The 25,295-nt window shown below is 40.4% G+C and overlaps 1 protein-coding gene across 1 annotated transcript in view; it reads right to left on the bottom strand.

Moving 5' to 3' along the window:
* The window catches only part of tanc2a (tetratricopeptide repeat, ankyrin repeat and coiled-coil containing 2a), a 67,074-nt gene extending 44,620 nt beyond the window's left edge, over positions 1-22,454 (bottom strand). Inside the window, exon 1 of the mRNA XM_021315747.2 lies at positions 22,086-22,454. The gene's annotated coding sequence lies outside the window, so the exon portion shown is untranslated. The remainder of the gene's footprint in view (positions 1-22,085) is intronic.
* Between the last annotated feature and the right edge of the window lie 2,841 nt (positions 22,455-25,295).

Genomic DNA, 25,295 nt, shown 5'->3' on the forward strand with positions numbered 1-25,295 from the left:
GAATGCAAAAGGAAGGAAAACTTTTTTTCTATTGAACTTTTTATTGACCCCTTCTTTTCTATTGAACCATATATCAATTGATCAATATAAATCGTTGTTGAATTATTTTCCAGCCTTAGTTAAAATCATTACAGAGATCTGAACATCAGGGGCAGGTGATTTTCAAAAGAATTTATATTAGTTAATGCAAAAAAAAGATTTATTCCTCTCTTAATAAGTGTTCTTGAATTATAGATGGAATTTCTCTAAATCTTTCATAGTAAGATAAAACATTAATATATTTGGAGTTAATAAGTATGAATGGCAATCTTTCAACCTGGCAAAAGACATGGAATGATTTTAAAGCTTTTTCTTTAAACATTTATTGGGAAACAGTAGATTTAATTTTGGAGGAGTCTGACAGCAAAGAGTTGATAGTGGTCAGTATCATAGCCATAATCATTCTGTCAGTGCCTTTAATTCAAAGAAACAGAGATTAGCTTTCCAGCTAACAAACAACCAGCCAAAGCAGACAATAGCAGACCACAATGTTAAAAATGAATCCCCCATTTTTAAGTATATATTAAAACCCTTTAAACCTGCGTTCACATTTGTAATATTGTTGCTTTAATATTCCAGGTTTGTGAGTGATCTCTTCAGCTAACTTGCTGACTTTGCAGAACATCTAATTAGTCTGACTTGCTACACAATCAATACTCATGAACACAATTTGTCTTCCCCCCACACTGTTATTTTACTACCGCTCGATTGTCTCACACACCCAAACTCCGGTCTGGTGGTGATCCTGTTGCTAGGCAACCAAGTTGCTAAGCAATTTGTGATGATAATGTGAAGAAGACCTTTCCCAGTGGTGGAGTATGCTTCAGTGCTTGTGATGGTAGGACTCGGGGTGGCTTTACACAGCTTTCAATAACTATAAGCAATGAAATTACAAAAAAATATGTAAAAATGATATTGGCTCAACCTACTATCATGTTCCTTTTCATGCTCTCAACACACACCCCATCACACAGTGCTGTACATAAAACCACTAAAACAACTATCAAGATTAAATGCTGATAAAAAAAAGATAATATAGCACACAACAAAAATTAAAATTCAACAAAAAGCCTGTTAAAACAGGAACGTTTTTACCCAAATTAAAACAGTAAAGAGATTCAGCTAAACATAGACTGTTCCACAGACTTGGTGCTGCGGACTGAAAGGCTCGGTCCCCCTTGATCTTTACTCTGGTGTGTGGAACAACTAAAAGACTCTGAGCCTCTGAACGAAGGCAGCGAGCAGCGGTACGTTTTGGGAGAAGATTAGAAAAATTATCTGGGACCTGGCTGTTAAGTGCTCTGCATGTTAGTATGAGTCTCTTAAAAACTAAACGTTGCAGAAGGACATCCCAGAAACAAGATGCTGCCACCATCAGCACAGTGGAGCTCATTTGTTCAGGGAGATGAACACACACACAAGGCTATCTTTATTTTTTATTAACAAAGACATTTCATCTGTTATTTTTGGCAACATTTACACCACCAGCTGTTGCCAACACTACATCTGATGTTGTCAGCTCACTTATCTCTAAGCTACAGACACAGCACCCCGACAAAATAATGTGTGGCTATATCTGGTGATTTTAACAACCACTCAATCTCTGCTACACCAGCATTTCAACAGTCTGTCAGCTGCTCTATTAAAGAAAATAAAACGTTAGATTTGTTTTAATATCTTAGCATCAACTTCGATCCCCCCAGAATAGTGGAATGTCACCCAATTAACAAATCTGGATCAGCAGTGACCTAAAGGATCGGCTAAACATAAAGAAAAGATAATTTAGAGAGGGAGACGGGAAACTATTGGGAGTATATAATAACAATTTTAAGTCAAGAAAAGACACAACAGGAAGGCATACAGGAAAAAGCAATATTGCGATATGAGCAGTAAAAATGAACAGCACTTTAATATGTCCCTGCAGTTTGCTAATCATCACAGAGGAGGAGTTGAAGATGCCGTCACACACCTGCTTCGACAAACCCACTGTCATTTGATCAATGACAAAAGCACTGTGGAGATTTTTCACTGCATTTAACAATTTATTTCCAAAATAAAACAGGCTAAAGCCTCCACAAGTGACTACCTCACAACAAGTCCACGATTTGTAAGAAGAAAGGGTTGTGTGCATGACCACTTGCTTAGTAGCACAGGAGCACCAAAGGGGACTATGCTCTCACCATTCCTTCTCACTCTGTACACCTCACACTTCCAGTACAATTCTAAGTAAAATCACAAGACTCTAACTTGTGCTGGAAGAAAGACCCAGATGACTCTGCAGATGTCTGGTTTATCAGAGGTGGACAAGAAGTTCAGTAAAGGGAGTTGGTGGATCACTTTGTGGCATGTTGAAGGAACAATCATCTCACCGTGAATGTAAACAAAAAATGAGGTGGATATGAGGACAAACAGGAATGGGTCATCCACCATTTCCATCATGGGTGAAGAACTGGAGGTGTTAGAGGAGTACAAATATATTGGTCTTCATGTGGACAACCTACTGGACTGGAGGTGCAACACTGACACTGTACAAAAAAACAAACAAAGATGTTTCATAATATGAAGAAAATTCATATTTAGGAATCATTTATAAAATAATATCATACACACAGGATCGTGTTTTTAGAAACGTTTCCATCCACACAAACCTGAACAAATAGACCACTGGGCGTTGTTTCGAACATGTCAGATGCACAGGAGGCAGCGTACCACAAAGCTAAAACCTGTGTCTGCCAGTCCCAACCATTCCAAAATAATGGTGATGCTGAGCGGCGTTGTGCGTCTGCTTTGGGGGAGAGAGTTGGTGTAAAACAGCTGACCTCCAATCCAACCCCTCTTTCTGTGTTGCACCTCAACATATTAGAGCAGCTGGGCTTGTGAAAGCAAACAAGCAAAAAGCCTCTGAAGCAGCTGTAATGTTTACAACGTTGCATGTGTGCTTTTACTTTGAGGCCCCGATACTGAGGTGAGGACAGGAAATGTTGGATAATGTCACTTGGAAATAAATGACCAGAGGTGCCGTAGATTTGGTAGCAGTGAATTTGTCCAGTTTAGCATTGATTAGACACATAACGTAAACGATCAATCACAACACAAACACAGCAATCAGCACCGCTCTGACCGCATTCATTTTTGCACTCCACTGTGTGGCCAAGTCTACAACAATGGTCACACATGTGACATCAGCGCCGCATTATTTGTCGCAGACCGTGATGCGCCGGACGCTAACAGTCCGTCTTGCCATGTACACACCCAGGCTCACAAACAGAGTTTTTAGAACTCTCCACTTTGGCCAGAGTTTTCCGAATTAATCATTTTTAGGGATGTAAAAAAAAAACATGATCTATTTTACTTGTGCATGAAAGGCCTGAGAGCATAAAAATGTATTCGTTTTCACAGATATCCAGCTAAGTGAGGACTAGGCCAAAAATTATTCTTTCAGAAAACTTGAATATAGTAATCTACAACATTTAATCTAACTTTAGAAATTAATAAAGTATTTTTGAATATAACTCAATTTAATTAATTTCCTTCGCATGTTCCCGACACACCTTACGGCAATCTTAAATGGGACCTCTATTTTTCTTGCCACTCTTCTAAAATGCTAGATTTGTGTAGTACAAGACTAATAATTGTCCTGTGGATAGATTCTCCCACCCAAACTGCATGTCTGCAGGATGCTATCTAAGCAGTAGTGTCTCCCCTCTCCCACGTGTGGCACAGCAAGGTTGCTACAACAAATGCATGCCATAGTTTTTATATTTCACCCAAATCATCAAATAAAACACCTATTCTTTCCTCCTCACAACTTTGATTTGGTCCGAATAAGATAGATTGAAGTTTATGGTCATAACATGGCACAATATGAAAAAAGGTTCTACGGGTGTGGATACTTTAGCGAGACAAAAGGTACTCCAGTGGCAGATATATTCAACCACGGACAAATGTTGTGTACATAGCTGGTCCAGGAATAAGCCTGTTCCGTGTTTGAGAAACTGTCCCAGAAAGCCTCTAGTAGCCAGATGACTTCTGGCTCATTAGATACGATCTGCACGCAGCAGAGACTAGCTCAGCCTTGTGTCGGTGGCTAATGTGTGTCAGTGTGCTAATCCTTGCTGTCAAGTGAGCGGGAATGATGGGATTGAAGGCAGAAAGCTGCGCGTGACTGAACTGCTTTGCGTACCTTGAAGTGTGTAGTATTATACACACTGGATTTTTATGTAAATACACTGAAGACAAATGAGACAATGGCTAAAAAAAAACCAGAGCCAGGCTCCTTTGTGTCTGGTAGAAACCTATACGGATGACAAAGAGCAATGATAACACTGAACACATGCATACTGAAAGGAGAGCAGGAAAAAGAACATTATTTTTAACAGCATTTGCATTTGTTCTCCGCCACTGAGGAATGAAACCAGTGTAGTGTTGTCCTGTTAATAGTACCTAACAGATCCACAGCAATGTGATATATTTGCCAGGCAGAGGTTTGAGTCCCTTCATTATGGCTTGCTTGTATATATATCAACTTTTGACTTTGAATAAAACATTACACTCGTTATTTATTAAAACTGTAACTAAACTATAGAATTTTAATTAACTTGTAAAACAGGGATTGAGTGAAAATGGTTGAATTAATTGTACATTTTATATGATCCTTACAGAGATAAACTTAGACATACAAGCTTAAATGAAATAAGTCGAAATCGTTTGACCACTCTTGGTGGTCTACACATTTTCAATAGTGTTGAGGTCTTGGCCATTCAAGGAGCTTAATGCTAGTCGGCTGTTTTGATTCCAAAACCACTTTATATAAAGTGTTTGGGATCTTTGTCTCTCTCACCCAACTGTGCCAGAGTTTCAACCGTTTGACCCAAACTGTCATGGATGGATTAAAGGAAAGTGGTTAAAAAGTTCAAGAACAACCCAGGAACCACCAAGGGCTATAATAAACCAAGGGATACTTGAACACCAGTATCACTGTCCAGCTGAACATCAACATGGATTGAGGAGGCACCTGTGGCTTAGTGGGTAGATTAGTCGTCTTATAACCAGGAGGTTGAGGGTTTGGGCTGAAATTCTCCTGTCACGTCAGTGTCCCTGGGCAAGGCACTTAACCCCAACACTGAGCTGTTAAGCCACATTGACAATAAGAATGTTTGGAGAGAATGCTTAGGTTTGTGGAAGGTGAGGGCTCCAAATTTAAGAACAGTAAACCAGTGGGCAGGGAATGATGGCGGTACCATCATGCTAAGCCAAATCAACAGCTAAATGGTAAATACTTGAACATAACTGAGTTTGCCAAACTGGGACAATGGTCCCATTCAACTGGTTTTTCGAACACTAAACACTTAAGATTAAAAACATTAAAAAACAAAAAAAATTTATTCTGGGATGGCAGAAACCTTTATTACAACTTGGACTATGCTTAAAAGTAGGGTCTGTGGCAGAAAACCAATTTAAAGAACTGTAATATATTTACTAAGAAGAGTGGCCTAATAATCAGTCAGTTATGGCAGAAACTTGTTTAATGTTACAAAAACTGCAAAACTGTAATTTAAACACATATTTGTAGAGGGGTGAGTATATTTTTGAGCTTGTATGTATAATTTTGACCCTGTGTGAATTAGAGGTAATTTGTATCTGTAGAATATTTTCCTTAAAACTATCCATTTCCTCCTGCTCTAATATCATCACTTCACAGAAACAATCCTATAATTAATTTCCATGTGGCTGGAACATGAAGAGCATTTTAAAGCATAATATCACTATTGGACAAGGCAAGTTATAAATATTTATATATTCATTTGGACTCTGTTGCACAATTGGAGAGCTCCTTTAGCAACATGCGAGTAGAGACTAGAACAGAAGAAAATGTTAGTGCGTGGTCTGTCTGATGTTCAAAATGCGTGTAAACAGTCAGTCAAAAGCTGAAAAGTAGCAGCATTGCATCTCCATGCTATACCTGTGTGGTCACAACCACCCCCACCATAAGTTTACTAATTCATTGATGGACCATGACAATCGCGGCATATTCAACAAATGAGCTTGGGGCTTGAAAATTACGCAAAGGATCTATGAAAATTCTTTAAATATGATCCATCCAAAAAGAAAAACAAGTATTGTTGAGAGAGACGACGGCAAATGTGGCCACATGCTAAGGGAAAATACCACAAATGGTAGGTAGCACTTGGGCGTGTTGGTGGCACAGGGGTATTGCACGCGGCCCATGTACAGAGGCCTAAGTCATCGATGCTGCTGACACAGGCTCCACTCTGGCCTGCAGTTTTTTGCTGCATGTCTTCCTCCTCTATCACCACCCCTTTCCTGTTAGCCTACTTTCAATAATAAAATGGCCTAGTTGGCAACCTTAGTGCCAGTCATGTGGTTAAGCTATCTATTTCTATTTCTTAACATGGTAATGTTTCGTCAAAATGATATGTTGAAACACGATTACATGCATAAGGGAATATATTCACATATTTGTGTAATATATATATATATATATATATATATATATATATATATATATATATATATATATATATATATATATATATATATATATATATACACTTTATGTATAAATATGTGTGAGTGTGTTTTACGCTATATACCTTCATTTAAGGTTTTTTGTATTCTAGACATTTCCAGATGGTGTACTTCGTATACAGATAGAGAATGCACTTGACTAAAAATAGACTAAAACCTTTTTTGAGCTTTCTTCGCCTAAAACCAGACAAAAATTATGGCATAAACAAGTGACTGAATGTGAATAAAACTAATAAGAATTTTTGTCTAAAACACTAGGGCTAAATCTAACATGGCTGCCAAAAACAACCCTGGTTCAAAGGAGTAAATAATATATGTCCCAGTGCAAGTGAATCGCTGTGCACTGCAGCGAAATATGTGGACCTGAACTGGAAATAACAGCAATGGTGCTGCACTCTGTTCATCTACAGTAGAGTGCAGGGCAAAATAACCAGATTTTAACAAGTAGCAGCATTTTAGCTGCAAAACGTTCTTGTGCCGAAACCAACATTAGAACATATCTTGGTAAAGTGAGCCATAAGTGTGAAAAAAAACATTGAGAGAACTTTATGAGAAGAGCCAGTAGTGTGGAGCAACTTGTATAGTGTGAATGCTCTGATTGTTCCTGACCTCTCTGATGGGTATTCTGTGTCCATCAGTGGAGCGATTCACTTCCGCAGTGCACTGTACTGTGCAAAGTTCAACACATTTACTCTTTTAACAATGCAAGCTCCGCAGAGCTGTCCTTATTTATTCAAAAATGTGCTAGGTCATGATTAATTTGTTACCATATCTCCAATTAATTAGACATTTTTACAAATCACATTCCATTACAGATCAAGTAGCTGCACTGTTGGCACCAAACACACTGCCTCTCAAATCTTCTCTATTTCATATAAATTAGTCTGGTAATTAAGGCAGAGTTCCACTGGCCCGCCCGTTTTTGCCCACCCTACTCGACTCCTCCCAGCTCGGATTATATTTGTCCAGTTTAGTGATTTGACCGTCCTAAAACGGCCTGGAAGGTGTTGCCCTCTTCCAGGCCGTTCTTCCAGATAAAGCCTCGATAAATCCATGGATCTGATATAGCTCGTCTGTGTATAGAAAGCTGAAGTTTTCTTTTTTAGGATGTGATTTATGGTTTAAAAATAATAAAATTGTATTTTGGTTTGACCCACTCTGTTTATAGTGGTCCATAATATTAATGTCACTCTTCAGTTTGCTGGACTTCCTGTTCCTTGGAGAAAACCTTCTCATTTGTCCTCGCCCCTCGGCCAATCACTGAAAAGAGCAGCGTTCAATCAAAACTCTTCTCGAGTCAGCACAGGTTGACTCTGGTCTCCAGCAGAACCGCAGGAATCCAGGCTGGCCCTGAAAAAAACTTCTTCTGAATCACTCATGAGTGAGCGGAGCTGTGCGGTGCGCAGCTTTTACGAGCCAGAGGAACTGGGCATTTAGTGATTTCAGATACTCTTTCAATGGTACATCTGTGTTTTTCGTATTTTTCGGACTATAAGTTGCACTTTTGTATTAAGTTTGGTCGATTCTGCGACATAGTCAGGTGCGATTTATCAGTTAGAAATGGTAATCCATATTGACCAACATTAACTAAGGAATAAACATTACCATCTTAAGCCACAAGGGGGCTCTCTAGCCTTGTAAAAACTATGTGCTGCTCTGGTACCACCTAAAAATTATTTGAAACAATAACTTATAGACAAAGACTGAACACATGTTGGCACTTCTTTTACTGTTTCAGTATACATTCACACAGCCAAGTGACAGCGACGGAACTCTGTTATTAGGCTGTCCGTGAAGCTAATAACAACTTGCACTAGCTTACAGGTCTGTTGTCCGGACAGTTTACAACTTCGCTGATGCACGTGAGCTTTATGTTGCTCTCAATCATCCGTGTCGTACTGTTAGATTAGCATATCACTGATACACTTAGTCTAATTTCAGTGTAATTTTGACTACTTTCAGCGTAACGGCCCGATATGCTGAAATGTCCTAGAAAGAACCTTCCCGGTTGGAGTTGCTGGCTTGTTATGCTAATTTACCCCATTCAGCCTCCCAGGTAAGTTCCATATTATTCAGCTGGTTGTGGATGCAGTTGTGTAATTGAATAAATTGTTTTACCAGATTAAATGTCAGTTTTTAATCTTGGGATTGTGTAAAATAAATTTCTAAATAAATGTGTATAGTGCGGTGCGACATATGTCTTTTCCTCTTTATGATGCAATTTATGACTGATGCGACTCATACTTCAGAGCGACTTATAATCTAAAAGAATACGGCATATAGCTATACTGGGATAAAGTTAGCTGACAACTTTTTCCAGGGAAAAGTACTGAAAAAGCTGAGTCACAAAAACAGAGTAAAATCAAAGTTTTCTTAGAAAATAAACTTAATCTCAACAATAGATATTGTAAAAATTGTGTAAAGTGTAACATGCTCTGCTGATTGAAATTAACAAAAAGAGAAAAATTTGTACTGTACTAATTAGCTGAAATCTTAGGAGTAATCTTAAGGTAACAGCATGAAAGCATACGTTAATATTAAATAAATTAGAGCACAAATTCCAATTAGGCTTGTCGGTCAGTTTAAAATTCCTTTTCAAGATAACCTTTAAGCGTGCTTTTTATTTAGGCCACATTTCTGCATAAATCTTTATTTTTTATTTTTGTGCCTGATAGAATATTATAATAGTGTTTCATTAGCTGTAAGCTGAAAATCATCATAATCAACAAAAATAAACACTAAAAGATCAGTCCATGATCAATTAATCTATATAATGTGTTCCACTTAGTGAACTACTGATTTACTTAGTTACTGATAAATTAAATGCTGAATATAATTTTAATTAACTGAATGGGTCTGTATTAAATAGAAAAAGATGAAGTGTTAGGCATAAGTGTACGACCTCTTGGGTTAATGTAGTGTGATAATGTATACGTTTAAAATACGGAAATCTCATTGAATCCTGTCAGGATTTAGCTTTTTGTTTGCTTTGGACTTTTCTAGAATCAGCCCTGTCACCTCTCAGCCACCATCCAGTCAGCTCTGTCATCCATTCAATGCCAGAACGTCTTGTCTGGCTTGGTGCGTACTGCCACCGAGTCTCTGCCAGTTTCTGTGTGTTCAGCTGGCTGGATTCTTCTGCCCTGTTGTGTTCAGCCCACACAGCCGTATGCCGCCTGTGTCTGCGTGCTGCACAGGTCTGCCATATTGTCCACATGACTTCCAATCGCCTGCTCTGCCCGTTTCTGGTGGTTCCTCGCTCTGCATCGTCTGCTCTGGTTAGCCTCACTGTGTCAGGCATGTCACTGCCTAGGGAACTAGGGAAGGCTGTTCAGGCTTTTATCAAGTCCAGAATCAATTACTGCAGAGCCCTATTTGCCGAGGTCCTCCAGTCATCCCCAACTTCAGAATGCAGCAGCTCGCTTTTGACTCACACTCCAAGACGGGACACATTATACCTGTATTATTTTCGCTACATTAGCTTCCCATCCATTTTAGAATAGATTTTAAACTGTCTTGCCCCCTCTTATTTAACCAACTTCTTTTCTTTTTGCACCAGATCTTTGAGGTCAGAGAGTCAACATTTACTCACAGATCCACAGAAAAACTACAAACTTTGGGCTGACCGAGCTATTTCTGTGGACGCACCTCGACTCTGGCCTAAAATCCAAGCTCAAGACTGTTTTAATACTTAAAACAGTTTGGCACGTCTAGTTGTATCTCTCGTGTTTTATGTATTTAGTTTTGTCCACCTAGGATTTATTTTTCTGTGTCTTTGTTGTTAAATGTTGATTTTGTTAAGCACCTGTGGGCACCATTATTGGAAAGGGCTATACCACTAAATGATTGATAGATAGATTGATAGATTGATTGATTGATTGATTGATTGATTGATTGATTGATTGATTGATTGATTGACTGACTGACTGATTGATTAGATTAGATCAAATGCAGCTAATATGCCAGCTATAACCAAAATGCTACCATTTCTAATATTGTCAGCTAACATGCCAAAACTTAACATGCTGGCTATCAATATTGTACATTTGCAAATATGCTAATGGTAAGTCTAAGGCTAGCATTAGCTAATATGCTAATGTATACATGACAATATGCTGCTAAGGTAAACAAGTTAAAAAAAGATATACTTTCAAACTGTAAAATTGTATTTAAAAAAATGAAGAAGGAATATTGCTGTGGTCTCAATTTTGCACCAATAAATCTCCTTGAAATTATTATGCATGTGAAAACGTGCATAATGACGTGTCAGGTCATTATTGTTGAGCTCATTTCCGGCATTGGTCCTGCAAGTTTGAATGAAAATTGTTGGAAGATAAATCAGAAGTATAAGATGACTCCCAAGACAACACAAACTTTACAAAAACCTCTTCCTATGTTAAAAGAAAAAGAGGAAATAACAAAACAACAGAGGAACACAACACAATGTGCAGGACTACACTGTTTTTTTTTTGTTTTTGTTTTTTTTTGAGACCTTGGTCCTTGGCTGCAAAAATCTCCACTTCCTCGCCTCACTTCCTCAGCGCTTGGTGGCGGGCAATTAGTCTAAAGTGGGTTTTATCAGATTCTTCTTTCTTCTTTACTGAACATCTGTTGTGCAGCTGTTGTGTTTGAAGAAAAACTCTAATGAGTGTGCTGAGAGGGGATCGAATCAACAAAGCTTAGAGACATTAAAGCTGCTAGCAAGCTGTAGAAAAGCTGCAGAGGGGTAAAGGAAAAACACAGAATCTGGTAAATGCTCTCTTTGTGTTTAATATTAGCAAAGACACTTAACAGTGATTGTGCAGACCGGTGTGAACATCCTGTTGCCCAAGTATATATGGTTAAAGTATAGCAATTATTGTGTGGATTGTAAGGTGAATTCAGATATAAAATGTTTGCTGTTATGTATGGAGAGGAAAGAGCAAACGAATGACTGTTTTATACAGTGTCTGACAAGAGCATTCAAAACTCGACATTTTGCGGTGTTATAGCCTCAAACTTCAATGTGCCTTGTTAAGTTTGTATTTAGTAAGCAAACACAAAGTAGTGCATGACTAAGTACAATTAAACTGAAATAAGATGTTTTAAAACTTTTAAAGTTAAAAATGAAAAGCGTGAACATAGTTTGTAGAATCAGGTTTCATTGATGTCCTTAATTTTCTGCCCATTCTTCTTTGCAAAATAGCACAACCTCAGTCAAACTGTATGGAGAGATGTGAACTAATCGACTTACAATTAATTGTCGAATAATGGTTTATTAGATTCCAAATTGTTCCATCTGATTAGTGGTAATGTCTGCTTAGACAGACCTTCTTTCAGTGTTGTGATAGGCCACCATCCAGAAGCCCTCTTTTTTATTATTATTTTTTGGCACTAGTTGTCTTTATTTCAAAGTATACTGACAGGAGATTGGGGTTGAGAGAGAGAGGGGAAGATATAGGACACATCGAGGACTGCGGCCTCCATACACGGGTCACGCAAACTACCCCTGCACCACCACAGCGCCCGCCGCTGCTCACCCTTAAGCGGAGCCAGACCATGATAGTTGTAAGAGAAATTATCATGGCGCAGGCATTCCAGGAACGTGAAAAGGTTTACCCGGACCTTACTAACATCTTAGCCATCACAGAAATGCTAACGCTGAAATCTCAGACATTTCCGCGGACAGTTTTTGCCAATGACACATCATTCAAATCAGGGACTGTCCTTGGAAACTGGGTACGTCTGGTCAACCGAACCTAAACAACGCATATTCAGCCATGCTGCATGGCGGCACAAACTGAGTCAACTTCACTGTATACAAGATGTCCACACCACTCACACTAGACCACGTAAAGCATGCTGTTGTCCTTAAACAAATTTACTTGAGTCTAGGTTTATTTATACGAAGAGGACCCCATTCAGAGCATACACAAGAGGAATGTCTGTTTTCAAGTCAGGAAGCATGTTTGTGTTCTTGGTTAGTGTTCAGTTACCAGTACAATTGATGTATTCTTAACCATCTGAGGGATATTTTAAGTTGTTATCTTTATGGTTTGTTTTTGAGTTAACCTTTAACTTAAAGGGGACACATCATGCAAAATCTACTGTTAGCCCTTAAATACATTTTCTTCTGTACTTGGAGTCTCTAGGAATGCAGACATGTTGAATGTAGTTTGTCCCAGTGCTCCATAGGTATCTTTATATTATTTTTGAGTCAACTTTTACAAGCCGTTCTGTTTCCTGTGATGTTTTTTGAACAACTACATTACAGTCACTGCTAAGCAGGCTCATGGACTTCTAAATTACCAATTTTGCAAATCCACCATTTTTATTTCTCATAGTGATTTTGTAGTCCAAGCTGAAGGATGCTGTAGCTACAAGTGGATAAGTCACATTGCACGCATGTGCCCCAGTATACTACAAAAATAGCCGAACAGGGAGGAGTGAAACCTCTGCGACCTGGAAGGGGGCGGGGTGTGAAGTGCCTCCTCTAGATTTAAAGAGACAGCACCTAAACCAATTCCTCTCAGACACACCGCAGAGCAGAGGTAAAAAGGAGGACCGAAGGGGTAAATTAACGAGGAATTCAGACCCAAGTATTGCAGTTTCACTTACATAGACCACAACTGAATGATTTCAATGTGAAAAGAACTTAAAAGCATGCTATGTCTCTTTTAAATGCTACCCTGTTTTTAAATTGTAGTTTTACATCGCTGTGTTTATGGGGGATTAAGTGTTTTAGATATGTTATTCTGTTAATCTCCTTTTCTCTATTCAGTAACCTAACAGGTTCCTTTAATGTTATATTTATATGTCTAAGTTAAATAATGTGTGAGAAAATCACATTTTTGGTTAATTCAGTCAGTATTTGATACCCCTGGCACAAAAAAAAGTATTAAAATATAATGAGGTTCGTTTTTTATTTAGCATATTGTAGCAAAAATGTGCCCTTCATGTTATAGAAAGACCCTCTTGATACAAGAGAACACTCAGTTTTTTTGTTTTTTTTTTTGTTTTTTTAGAAAATAGCCAATTATCAATTAATTGTTAGTTGATTGATAAGATCAGTCAATTTTAGATTATCTCATTAATCAATAACTGCATCCCTAATCTAAACCATTCCATTGGCGCTCTGGATGTATGTATAAGGTCACTGTCCTGCTGGAAGGGAACCTCAGGGTTACATTCAGGATTGGCCTGTACTTAGCTTCATCCATCATCCCAAAATCTATGGCCAGCTCCCCTGTCCCTTCAGAACAAAAGCATCCCCAATAACATGATACTGCCACAACCATGTCTCACTGTAGGGATGGTGTGTTCTAGCTAATGTGCATAACTGGTTTTCTGCTATGCATAAAGTTTTTCATGAAGGTCAAAGCGTAAGGTTTACCTTACTAACCTCTTAGCCGTCACAGAAATGATGTGTTCGTATAACATCAAAATAGACATCGCTGCACTATTCAGGTTATTCATCCCATTCTATCACCTAAATAAATTAAATCTATAACATTGCTTGTGCGCATGTGTCTGAGCATTCTCAGTCAGGGAACCCAAAAGCAGAGATGGCTATACCAAACAATGTTAAACTCTAGACTTTGTGCGGTAGATGAAGACACAACTGACATTATAGTGATATGTGATTTTCCATCAACATTATTACTACTATTATTACTATTATTACTTGTACAGGTCTTATTAAGTCTAAAGAATGCCAGGCCCTAAAGCCAATCCCATCGATGTCTTAACACAGACCGTGCTGTATGTGACCACAAGCAAACCACAAAACACTAGGAAGTGTGAAGATTAATGGGAAGTGAAGAGTCACAGAGATCAGATGGCAGCCAGTAAATGTGACTCAGCACTGTCTTGGTAAAAAGCCCACTCATGTGAGTAAGACACAGATAAGGGTGTTGTTTGCATAGCTCTCTCTCTGAAAGAATGAGGCCCAAAAAAAGGTCCTTAGTTTACATCAAATCCTCCCTTTACTAGTAAAAGTCACACAAATTGTTCTTGCTCAGCAACAAGTACACACACACACATACACCCACATACCATCTGTCATCAATGAACCACTTCATCTGACCTCCAACGTGTACTGTTCTACTTGTTTTTTCTAGCATAATCAGTAAAAAAAACAATCCAACCACCCGATCCATTCTGCAGGATCATATTAGTGTCTCTACTCTGTCATGTTTGATTGATTGGCTCACTGACTACCCCTCAGCTTTCATGTTTGGGGCACATGGCTGTATAGCTTAACAACACAGACGTGCATTACCAAAGCCTGTTGCAAACCACCGTGGCTAAGGCTATTATGCCCCTGATAGCAATGCAAAGTAAGTCCATTTGTGCATCACCATTCTTACTCAAGATAATTCAACAGAGATTCACATCCTCTTCTCTTTAACACAAAATACAACAAATAATGCATAAATACATTGTAACTAATACATTTAAGAATACATTTTTATGAATAAAAACATTAACATTACTGAACTAGTTGGAGACAGTCAGATCTGGGATGAAGATACAAAGCAACATGTTCCAGTGAAGCAGATGGAGTTCCACACTGTGTCAGAACAGCCATCACACCAATCCTGGTGGTGTGACAACGTTCAGTTTAAAGGGGGGGATCAAATCAAATCTGCAAATGTTGAGAAAGCTGCAATCTCATTCAGCGAAACACTTCCAGAAAACATACCAGGGAACCATTTGTCTAACCTCAAACTTAAATACCTTGTTTTTAGGTTATTTTTGTCTATAACCGCCGAAGAGGGCTGTTTTTGCTGGGCAGAGCTGCATGACGTCTATTTTACCAAAGCCAGCGACAACAGAAAGCTGATGAACCAAGAACGCCATTACTTTATAGTTTCTTATTTGTCGAATGGAAGAAGTCGTCTATTTTTAATACAAAGGAGTGCTGGAGGACTTTGTGAAACGGAGTAATGGGTATTTAAGTATACCAGTATGATCCTGAAGTGACAGCTGGATCTTTGGAACCAAGTGAAAACTCTTCAGACTGGGATTGTGATTACGAGGACCATCATGGCTGACAAGGCACGAGCCTAATGACCGAGTTGGGACAGTAGAATGGTGAGAACTGATTACATCCATGACATTTTACCATGTTTGGATTTAGGGCCTGATATTCAAAGAAATAGGAGTGCTAAATTGTGTGGGCAGAAAAAAACATTGTGGGAGTAATAAGATGGCGTGTTGTGGATGATCCTCAAAGAATGCGTCCGCAATAGATAAGGCATAGAAAACCCATTTGGTCCGCCCCATTTAAATGAGCAAACTGCGTGTGCTACTAGCAGTGTGGGAGCTGCTGTAAAGCAATGTTTCAATTTCTGGATGCAAGTCAGAAATAGCCATCACATAACCTCTACAGATACCCAGGATGCACAAAACTGTTTTTTTTAATAAATAGAGAACTTCTGTTATTCAAATTAATGTAAATCGAGTCAGATTTACATAGGCAATGAAAACACCCATGTTTATTATTATTACACCAGTTCTTGTTTCAATGACGGTGCCCATGTCAAACGCGAAAGTAGAGCAGAGCTTTTTCAGCCTCCGTCGACTGAGAACCTCTCTCCGGTTTTTGGAGGTAATAATGATATTATTAAAACAAAAAATATAATAACATTGATAAATCTGTCCAAGCTAGGTCCTGCCTCGGATAAATTAAGCAGGTATGGACAAGTGATGGATGGAATAACATTGATAACAATTATGAATATTATTTATAATGCAATTTAAGTGTCTCAAAGCGATACAAAAATCATAATAATAATAATTTATTACAACATAACTGTGCTTTGACCGCTGGAGATAGGCACCAGCCCCCCTGCGACCCTGCATGGATAAGCAGGTATAGATAAGTTATGGATGCAAACTCAAGGCACCCCATCCCCACCCCCACCCCCCCACGCACCAAAGCGCTCACCATCAACCGTGCTTTTGGCATCATGTCTTTTTCTATCATGTTACAATTTTTTGCATAATGCTTGTCACTTTTCTGTCATAACTTTCTTGCCTTCCAAGCACGACAGTAAGTTTTGATTGAGAAGTTGACATCGCTCGAATAAATAGCGCCATTCAGTGTAAATAGGCTGAATGGCGCTATTTAGGTAGTAACTAAGGAGCTTGTTGAGTGTTTATATTTAAAAACAGAACCACAAAGTGCATTTTGCACCCTTGTGTACAGTTTATAATAATCCCACACCGGGCTCCACTTGGATAATTTAACGTTCCTGTTCTGGCATGCGTGCACCATGATTATCTCTTTTATAATTGTTGTGGTCTGACTCCGCTTACGGATGAGCAGTGTTGACCTCCTCTGGATCGCAGACACACTTCAACACTGAAACAAGGGATTGAACAAATTTTTTATCTCACAACCCATTAACCGACAATTGATAATAAGTCAATTGTTGGTTGGCATCCGTAGCTCAGACTATTACGCCCTTCACTGAGTACGAGTAATTTTTATAGTCATCGATGATGTCTTCAAACACCACCAGGAATAAGATAGATCAAGAACTTTTTCAACAATTATTAACAACCTTTACATGGATTAATAGCTAATAGCTAGATTAGCTTCTACAGCACACAACAAATACACGTCATTTATAAGGCGTCACAAAATATCACCATTATATCACCACGCAGCATCAGTGTGTGCAATATTGATATTGCAAAGGACTGGAGCATGTGTATGATGTACTATCACCTTTCATTTTACATGCTAATGTAATATGTATAAATAAAATTGAATTGAATTGAATATTTAGCCAGTGGACAGAGTCTCTTGGCAGCAGATGCTCACACCGGACACATATTAGATTACCCAAAAATGCTGGAGGTCACAAGGTGATGGAAACAGATGAGACCAAGAGAACAGAAGAAAATAGACATTTATCGAAACTACTATCATCGTTGCAATATTTACCAATATTAGTAACATCGCAAGTCATTTGAATGATCTCTTCTGCAGTTATATATCAGAAGGAGGAACTAAAAAGTATTGTCAGATGTTGGTCAGTAACGTATCCGAGGCTAAACAGAGGCAGCTCCACAGGAACGTCTTTTTGTCCATAGATATCGTACGATGGTTCTCTCAAACGGATTCGCGACCGCCCTGCCTATCTTTTAGGGCCATCCTTTACACTGAATACGAAACGCTGAAGTACGGATGGTCCTGGCTTTTTATACGCCAAGCACCTAACAGCGTTTCACATTTTACAAACTTTCTGAAAGAAAGAATTGCTGTTTGCAAGGAGCCGAGGAAATCCAAAGCCATTTTCACACAGCTTAGCCGGATGCAGCTTCAAACGCACTAAACCCAGAACACACACGTCTGTTTGATTAGGATGGGATGGGTGCTTTAAGGTACCCGTGTCTGTTGGTGTGTTTATTATCAGAATTATCCGTGTGCCGACGAATTCCCTTTAGCTGAATTCACGCTAATATATGCACACACACACTGAAATGTAAAGGTCTCTTATCTTTCTTCTTTGGTAAAACCCATCCCCGTTTCCTGAAAACACTTTGGACACCCACAACTTACTACCATCCAGGAAGTTCAGCGCGTGTGATTGTGTGTGTGTGTTTGTTTGTCTGTGGCCTCAAAACCACTTCCCACATAAAGGCCAAACGAACATGTCTAAAGCTTACACTGTCTTTCAGCTTTAATGTTTTCTGCAACGTTCTATTAAGAAATTAAAATCTTCTTTGTGCAAAATTTAGGCCGACACATAAAGGAACACATTTTTAGTCGTGTCTGATAAAAAGGTTATTTGATGCTGGTTTGACGCCCCAACCGACACCGACCTGCACTCAGACTTAGGTATATTCTCCCACATTGTTTTCTCATTGTATCCAGGCTATCTCAGGGTGTAATTTACAAAGCAAATAAAACTGATGATATGCTGATGCAAACGCGACCATCGGGTTCTGCGGCTGTGAGCGACACTTTATTTGCATAAGGTTGCAGGTGTCCTAGCCTAAAAACACAGACACGGCCTTCTGCCACAAACAGAGAGGGACAGAGAAAGGAACATGTCTGGTTCTTCTCTCACCCTCGGCATAACGGGTGCTCTGCCATGTTGACTTCAGTGTGAATTTGAAGCACCTCTCACAACAAACGTCGGGTTATGCTATAATTATCGGGTTTGTGTTCTACAAATACGCTGTATTTTTTTACTGGGCTGTTTTGATCGATTTATTTGTGGATTTATGGAAAATCTTTGTTTCAATGTCCAGCACAAAGCGGAGGAAGAGACCACTTGTCCCGACTTGTAATCCCCACAAGCTTTCAGGAGGCAGTGATTATCTGAAGCTGACAGCGTGTCGCTACGAGTGCTTGGCTTTGAAAACAGCATGCTTTGTTTATTGAAGATTTGCGGGGCACAGGTGGCCTTTATTTACACTTTAGAAAGGAAAGTAGGGGGAAGAGGGGTGGGGGGGTTAGGATCTCATAGCGACCCATCCATAATTGCCATAAACTGCAATTTAGCAAAAGAATAAAAAGAGAGAGAACAGCACAGGAGGGTAACATTTTGTTTAGGGGACAACAGGCTGACACTCCATCCCCGGGGGGCGTTCCAACAGAGGGCATTACTCTACTTCAAAGCGACTGCTGAGGATGAAATGCTGTTAGACGCTGGCTCATGATGTGTGCCCTTGAATATGGAAAAGCTCCTTGGATCATCAAGGACACAGGGCAGGTAGCCCACACTCGAGCATTCGCTCAAGTGGAAAATGATAGCAGGCCATTAAATCACGCTGGCCATTTCAGAGGCAGTTTCTTCCCACAGGAAGTCAGACCGATGCAAAGTGCTCACACTCCAGCCCTGTGCGCAGAAGCCGATTAGAGTTTTACTTGTTACCAGGATACGTGCTATGAAAATCATTTCTTCTGGACTCAAGGCGAGAGAGGACCAGCCCGACTGGTGTGGGCCGGTCGGCAGTAGAAAACGGTCAAAAGGTTCCAGTGCAAACACCTTTGTTCTCCTGTGCTTCTTTTTTTCATGTTTCAAGATGTTACGGCAATTTACGGTTTTTAATGTGCTAAATATTAACTTGCTTCTGTTGCGCCACGCCCCAATAGCAAAACAAACAAAAAAAAATCTGTAATGCTGTGTCCAATAATGTCCTGAACACTAGAAACGTCAAAGCAAGGTTTGAAACCTGGAAGCCAAATTTAGCCAGCGTTAATTCGATATTCTTGTTTTAGCCTATACATCAATATTGCAAAAACAAGTGAATGACATATGCGACATGTTTATATAATTGTTTAAAGCTAATCAGTTAAAGGTAGAGTAGGCGATTTTTCTGGAAATGCAAGTAAGAAATGCAACTCCCTTTTTGAATAGCTGAGCATGTGCAACACCGTCTTACCTGCTCCTCCGCTCCTCAGGGGGATTGTGTAAAAAAAAGAAAAAAAAATCTCCCAAATCCACTCTGGTCTTATTTGTTTCTACTGAGGCTTTCCTCTTCGTACGCAGTTTGCTTCTCAGCCATTTTCAAAGCATACGGTGGTAGCAGCGCAGCTACAATGAACGGCTAACACCGAAGCTAACCGCTAAGCTAACTTGACACATAAACACTAGAAGTGCGCATGCACAACAAGCGGAAACTAAAAAGGAATGTGAGCACTGGCGTTATGTGAGTACGTCAGAATGATTGGCATATGAGACAACCAATAGAAAGGGACATAGGGGGCTGTGGGCAGGACGAGACATCTGATTGGTTCTTTCCATTCAGACCGAATTACAGGATTGGTCAGGGTTTTTACAGGCCTGCAGCTCTCACAGCATTCACATATTTTAACCTCTTTTATCTGAATACAGAATGTATTTACTACTTTCAGGATGATAGGACCATTTCACCCAGTATAACAAACGGTGTTTCTGAACAGGATTACCAACTATAGCTTTAATAGACGAGTGGAAAATTCGAACAGAAATTTTAGTTTACGAGCAAATACTTTCCAATTAAATACCAACGTTTTTTTTTTTTAAGAAAAATGGTAGGAATATGCAAAAAGATATGAAACATGGCCACAGTACCAGTGTCACCATCAGTATATTTTGATTGCCTTGGTATGAATAACTTTAAAGTGACCTGTAACCAATTGGCAAAAAAAATCCCTGTGGAGTTAACCCAAATGAGAATCAAATTGGGCCATAGTTAGTTTAGATCGAAAACAGATTGTGAAATCGTGTGTCACAACAAACATCGAACACATTGAGTCAGCTGTGGCAGATGGCCATTCTTCTACTGTCACCGCAGCCGTAGTCAATGGCTCCATGCAATTTGGGGGGGGGCCTCCTCACGTTGATGACCTCTGACCAGTTGGGATTATGAACTGAATTAGACTGTCTTTGACATGTGACACACATAGACATACAATATCAGATTGTGTTGTTTCTCTATAATTAATTAGGTGTTTTCTCCTTGAAAGTGCCTTCAGATTATTTGTGTTGTGAACTGGAGCAGATGAGCAGAACTGAACTGAAAAGATTGCACAAAATCAAGCCCGGCTCGTGGGATTTGTAGTCCGTTAATTTGTTCAAGGGAAGCAAATGAAACTAATGATAGACATAGGGATATTTGGGGGGGTGAGGGGTGGGGAGGGGCTTTTAATTGAAGCGGCCTTAAACCCCAACAATGAAGTACAGGGTAAAGGAGATTAATGTGGGATTACGCCCATCTGCATTGCTGCTGTCTAGGAAGGGAAAAAAACGGGGGGGGGGGGTACAAAGGAACTAGATAAACAGTTTGTGGATTCTGCAAGAAGTTTGGCGCGAATTCAAGTTCCTGCCACCTACAAAGAAACTCTACAGTGCCAGTACTGTTTATGGTGTGAAGAAAACATCCCTGCCTTTATCCAAACAAAAGGATTTGTGTTTCCTGTCATAACAACTGTAAATCTCCTGCCGGCTCTCACAAACATCCGGCCCAGCGCAGCCGTCGGGTCGGTGCCCGTCCTCCCTAACAGAACCTCGGTGCTGTGCTGTCCGACCGCAGGTGAAGCGGTCACGCGCTGCGGTGTGTCACAGAGGAGCGGCTCCTGCTCCTGCAGCCCAGATGGAGACGCCTGGGCGCTCGCTCGCTCGCTCTCCGCGCATCCGACGCGCGTTTGAAAGCGATCCGGTCTTCCTGCGGTCATTCCGAGCTGATCTGCTGAGGTCAGCATTGTGACTGCTTACAGGAGAGCGACCATCACCATCACCAGGCTGATCCGCACATCAAACACCAGCGCTAATTTGTTCTGCTGCGTTCGCCAAGTTCGGTTCGGTTCTGGCTGCGGGTCTGAACCCACCGGCTGTTGGCCACTTTTGGTTTGGCTGCAGGTGAAGGATGTGACGGCAGATGTCTACATGTTGACGCTCATCGACAAAAACACGCACCAGAGCTCGTTACGATCACATCCTCCCCCCCCGGGGCCACGCACGGGTTACACACAACACGCCGAAATAAGCAGGCATGGAAGAGAGCGGACCCACCTCGACTGCTGGTTTTCCTCCATTCACCGGCGGAAGAAAAAAAAAAAAACAACAACCTCAGACTGCCAGATAATAGGTCGGTCACGGCCGTGCCAATTTCCAGCCCTTGGTGTGTCCTCCTCCGTAAACACCCGGCAGAAAGCAGCGGAGTCGGGGTACATAAGGCGGATTCCCGCGTCTCCCTTACGCCCCTTTCATCGCCGGATGTCAGCGTGTCCTTATCCACAGTCTGGTGCTGATATAGTGACCGTTAATCTGCCTCCGCCGCTGACGTCTGGAGAGCTCCTTCTGGCACGAGCCTCCTGCTCCTGGTCGACGGGAGGTGTTGGATTATTCATGAGAGGGGCGTGGCCAGCACGAGGTCCCCTGCTTCGGTGCGCGGGCGCGTGCGCGGGCTGCGTCACAGACCGACAGCAGAACCCCCACCGCTCCGAGGCAGCAGCTGTCAGGAGGAAGCTGACTCGGCTCCGGAGCTGAGGGACGACACCTAGTGGTTCAAATGGACACCTGCACCCACAGACGTGAAACTGCCGACCAGTGCCGCCAACTCCTCAGCAAGGACAGCGGACATGCGCTTTCGTAAGATGTGGCGTCATGGTATAAGTTCCATAACTTGCGATATGTGACAGAAATGGAAACGAGAGCAATACACTTGTAGAACAGACACAAATTGATTAAAGAAACAGTTTAAATATACTTAAAACTATAAATTGACTTTCTGCTGTCAATACTTGTTTTGTTAAACCGCTGGTTGGGATTTTCTTAAATGGGGTACTGCAGAGTTATTATATATAAAAGCTATCTTACCTATAGTATAAAAACGTCAAAAAAAAAATGTGAGTCATTACTTTTATTTAGTGACGGCACCAGAGAATTATGATTTTTTTTTGGGGGGGGGGGGGGCAAGCTCCTGTAGGCATGGACAGGGCCGGATTATCCATAAGGGCCAGTGTGGGCCAGTGCCCAGGGGCATCAACCATGGGGGGGGCACCACATGACACATGCTTTAAAAATATTTTTTTCATAAATTGTTATATTATTTACTTGAAATTGTTGAAAGACCATGCATTATTCATTTTGTGAACACCGATGTCACAATAATAATAAATGATAAATAAATCAAGATTTTTTTGATTATAACATTTTAAAATGAGATATTTGAATATTGCTCACTGCTCATATGCCTACATGTAGTTGTGTAAGTTAGTAAATAGTAAATTACATTACAGAAATCCCCTTGATTATGTCTGATGTTTTTGACCGGAGGACAGCACGGGTAAGGGGGGGGGGGCTTTGAGGTATAGTGCCCAGGGGCACCACATTGTCTTAATACGGGCCTGGGCATGGATGTCTTTCAAACCGATCCAAACTGTAGCTGGTTCAATAGCTGCATTTTCTCTCAGCTGCTCTGATTTGTCTAGGGCCCGGTCCTCACCGCTGTAGGCCTGTCCCTCGTTCCTATGCAGATTGCAGATTCCTCCAATGCCAAGTGCACCACGGTTTGTCGTTGTTGTACGTGTGAACTCTTGGTCTTCACACATAGCCTCACAAAAACTGATGTATATGTCGCAGTGTCAGTAAACCCATTCAGGTGAGTGGTCGAAGCTTCAAAAACATCCCAATCAGTGTCGAGCAATAAGCGTCTTTTAAAAATGTGTAACAGTAGTACAGCGTGTTATTACGCCCAGTGGGACACGCAACATGCAGTCCCTACTTGAGTAGTTCATTGGAGAGGTTGATGCTGTTAAAATCCCAGAGAACAATGAGAGTCTGGGTATTTTTCTCTCCACATCTCTAAGTCAGCGCAAATGAGAACACCTCCCTCTGTGAATAAAAGGTTCAAAAGGTTTATTTTTATTTCTTTAAATGACTCTGGGTGAGGGCTACATGTCTGTATATCAACCTCCGTTTATGTAAAGCAGATTCCACCTCCTTTCTTCCCCTCTGTGATATTACCCAACGTATGAGGCAGAAAATGTCAATGTTCAGATATTGGAACCACCAAGGGTACCCAAACACATCTTTAAAATTCACTGAAGAAACATTCCACCAACGCAGGATTCTTGTATTGTGGACCGAGCTTTAGAGCACACCCCTACAGCCCAGTTCTGCTATTTGGGCTCTTCACAATACAATACTGGATGGGCAGGATGTGTGTGGGCATGCACTCACTGCTTCTAACATCAAACTATTGTAATATTGGTCACACACAGGCAACTGCCCAATATCACCACTAAACCCAATACAACCGCCATCAACTCCTTGAGTGCTGGTAACGATGCGTCTCTGAGCCATCTGTGTCTGGTTACTGTCAATCAGCGTTAAAATTAACCTGCAACACCCTCAGCCACCTTCTACCCTCTGGTTCCGTTTTAGCCAAGCCAGCTGCTTGCAAATCAAGCAGGTTTGGAACAATGCATCCCGCTCAGGAAACCAAGTCACGGAAGACACGAGAACAAGAGTTTAGCAGCATTTCAAGAAACATTTCAAAAAAGAACAAACCGTCCTTCTAAAAGATGTCCAATCAGCGTAGAACCTTTCTGTCCATGTCTGACCAGTAAAAATGTGGATGTTTCATGCTTGCTAAGCTGGTCCAAACAAGGCATTAAAAAAAAAAGCCATCCTTGAGTTGTCATTCAATTGGATGAGGAGGTTTCTCTGAATCTCAAACTGTATTTGAAGAACCGAATAACCTAGATTTCAAACTAGAGGTGATCAAATGCTAACTTTACTGTTAGGGTTGCAGTGCTTACAATGATTCATGCCACCTGTCTCTCCATCGACATTTTTTTCCTACTGAATACTGGTGGAGACTTTTTAAGTGCTGGTGGTCAGCCCAGCAAGACTTAACTTTTAACTGTTAGCACAACAGGGCTAATTAAGAACTACTTCCCTTCATCTAGTCATTTAATATTTATGTAAGATTGCTTCTGTAATCCTACAGAATCAATGCAACAAAGAGGCAAACCAGAGGCAAACATTTTCTCACCCTTGGTTTATGTCAGATCACCGATAAAAACATGTTAAACTACTTTGCATGAATAAAAGCTAAAGGATTAGCCAATGAGTGCCAGTCTTCTAGTGTTCGGTAGCATACCGCTTGAACTAATGAAAAGATTTAACACATTTTTTTTTTTAAATCTCCATTTTCAATATGATCTGAACTGTTTTTCACATTTTGGATTTACTAATTTCCATCTTTAAAAAAAA

Source organism: Fundulus heteroclitus, chromosome 16 (genome assembly GCF_011125445.2).
Source record: "Fundulus heteroclitus isolate FHET01 chromosome 16, MU-UCD_Fhet_4.1, whole genome shotgun sequence".
NCBI lineage: Eukaryota > Metazoa > Chordata > Actinopteri > Cyprinodontiformes > Fundulidae > Fundulus > Fundulus heteroclitus.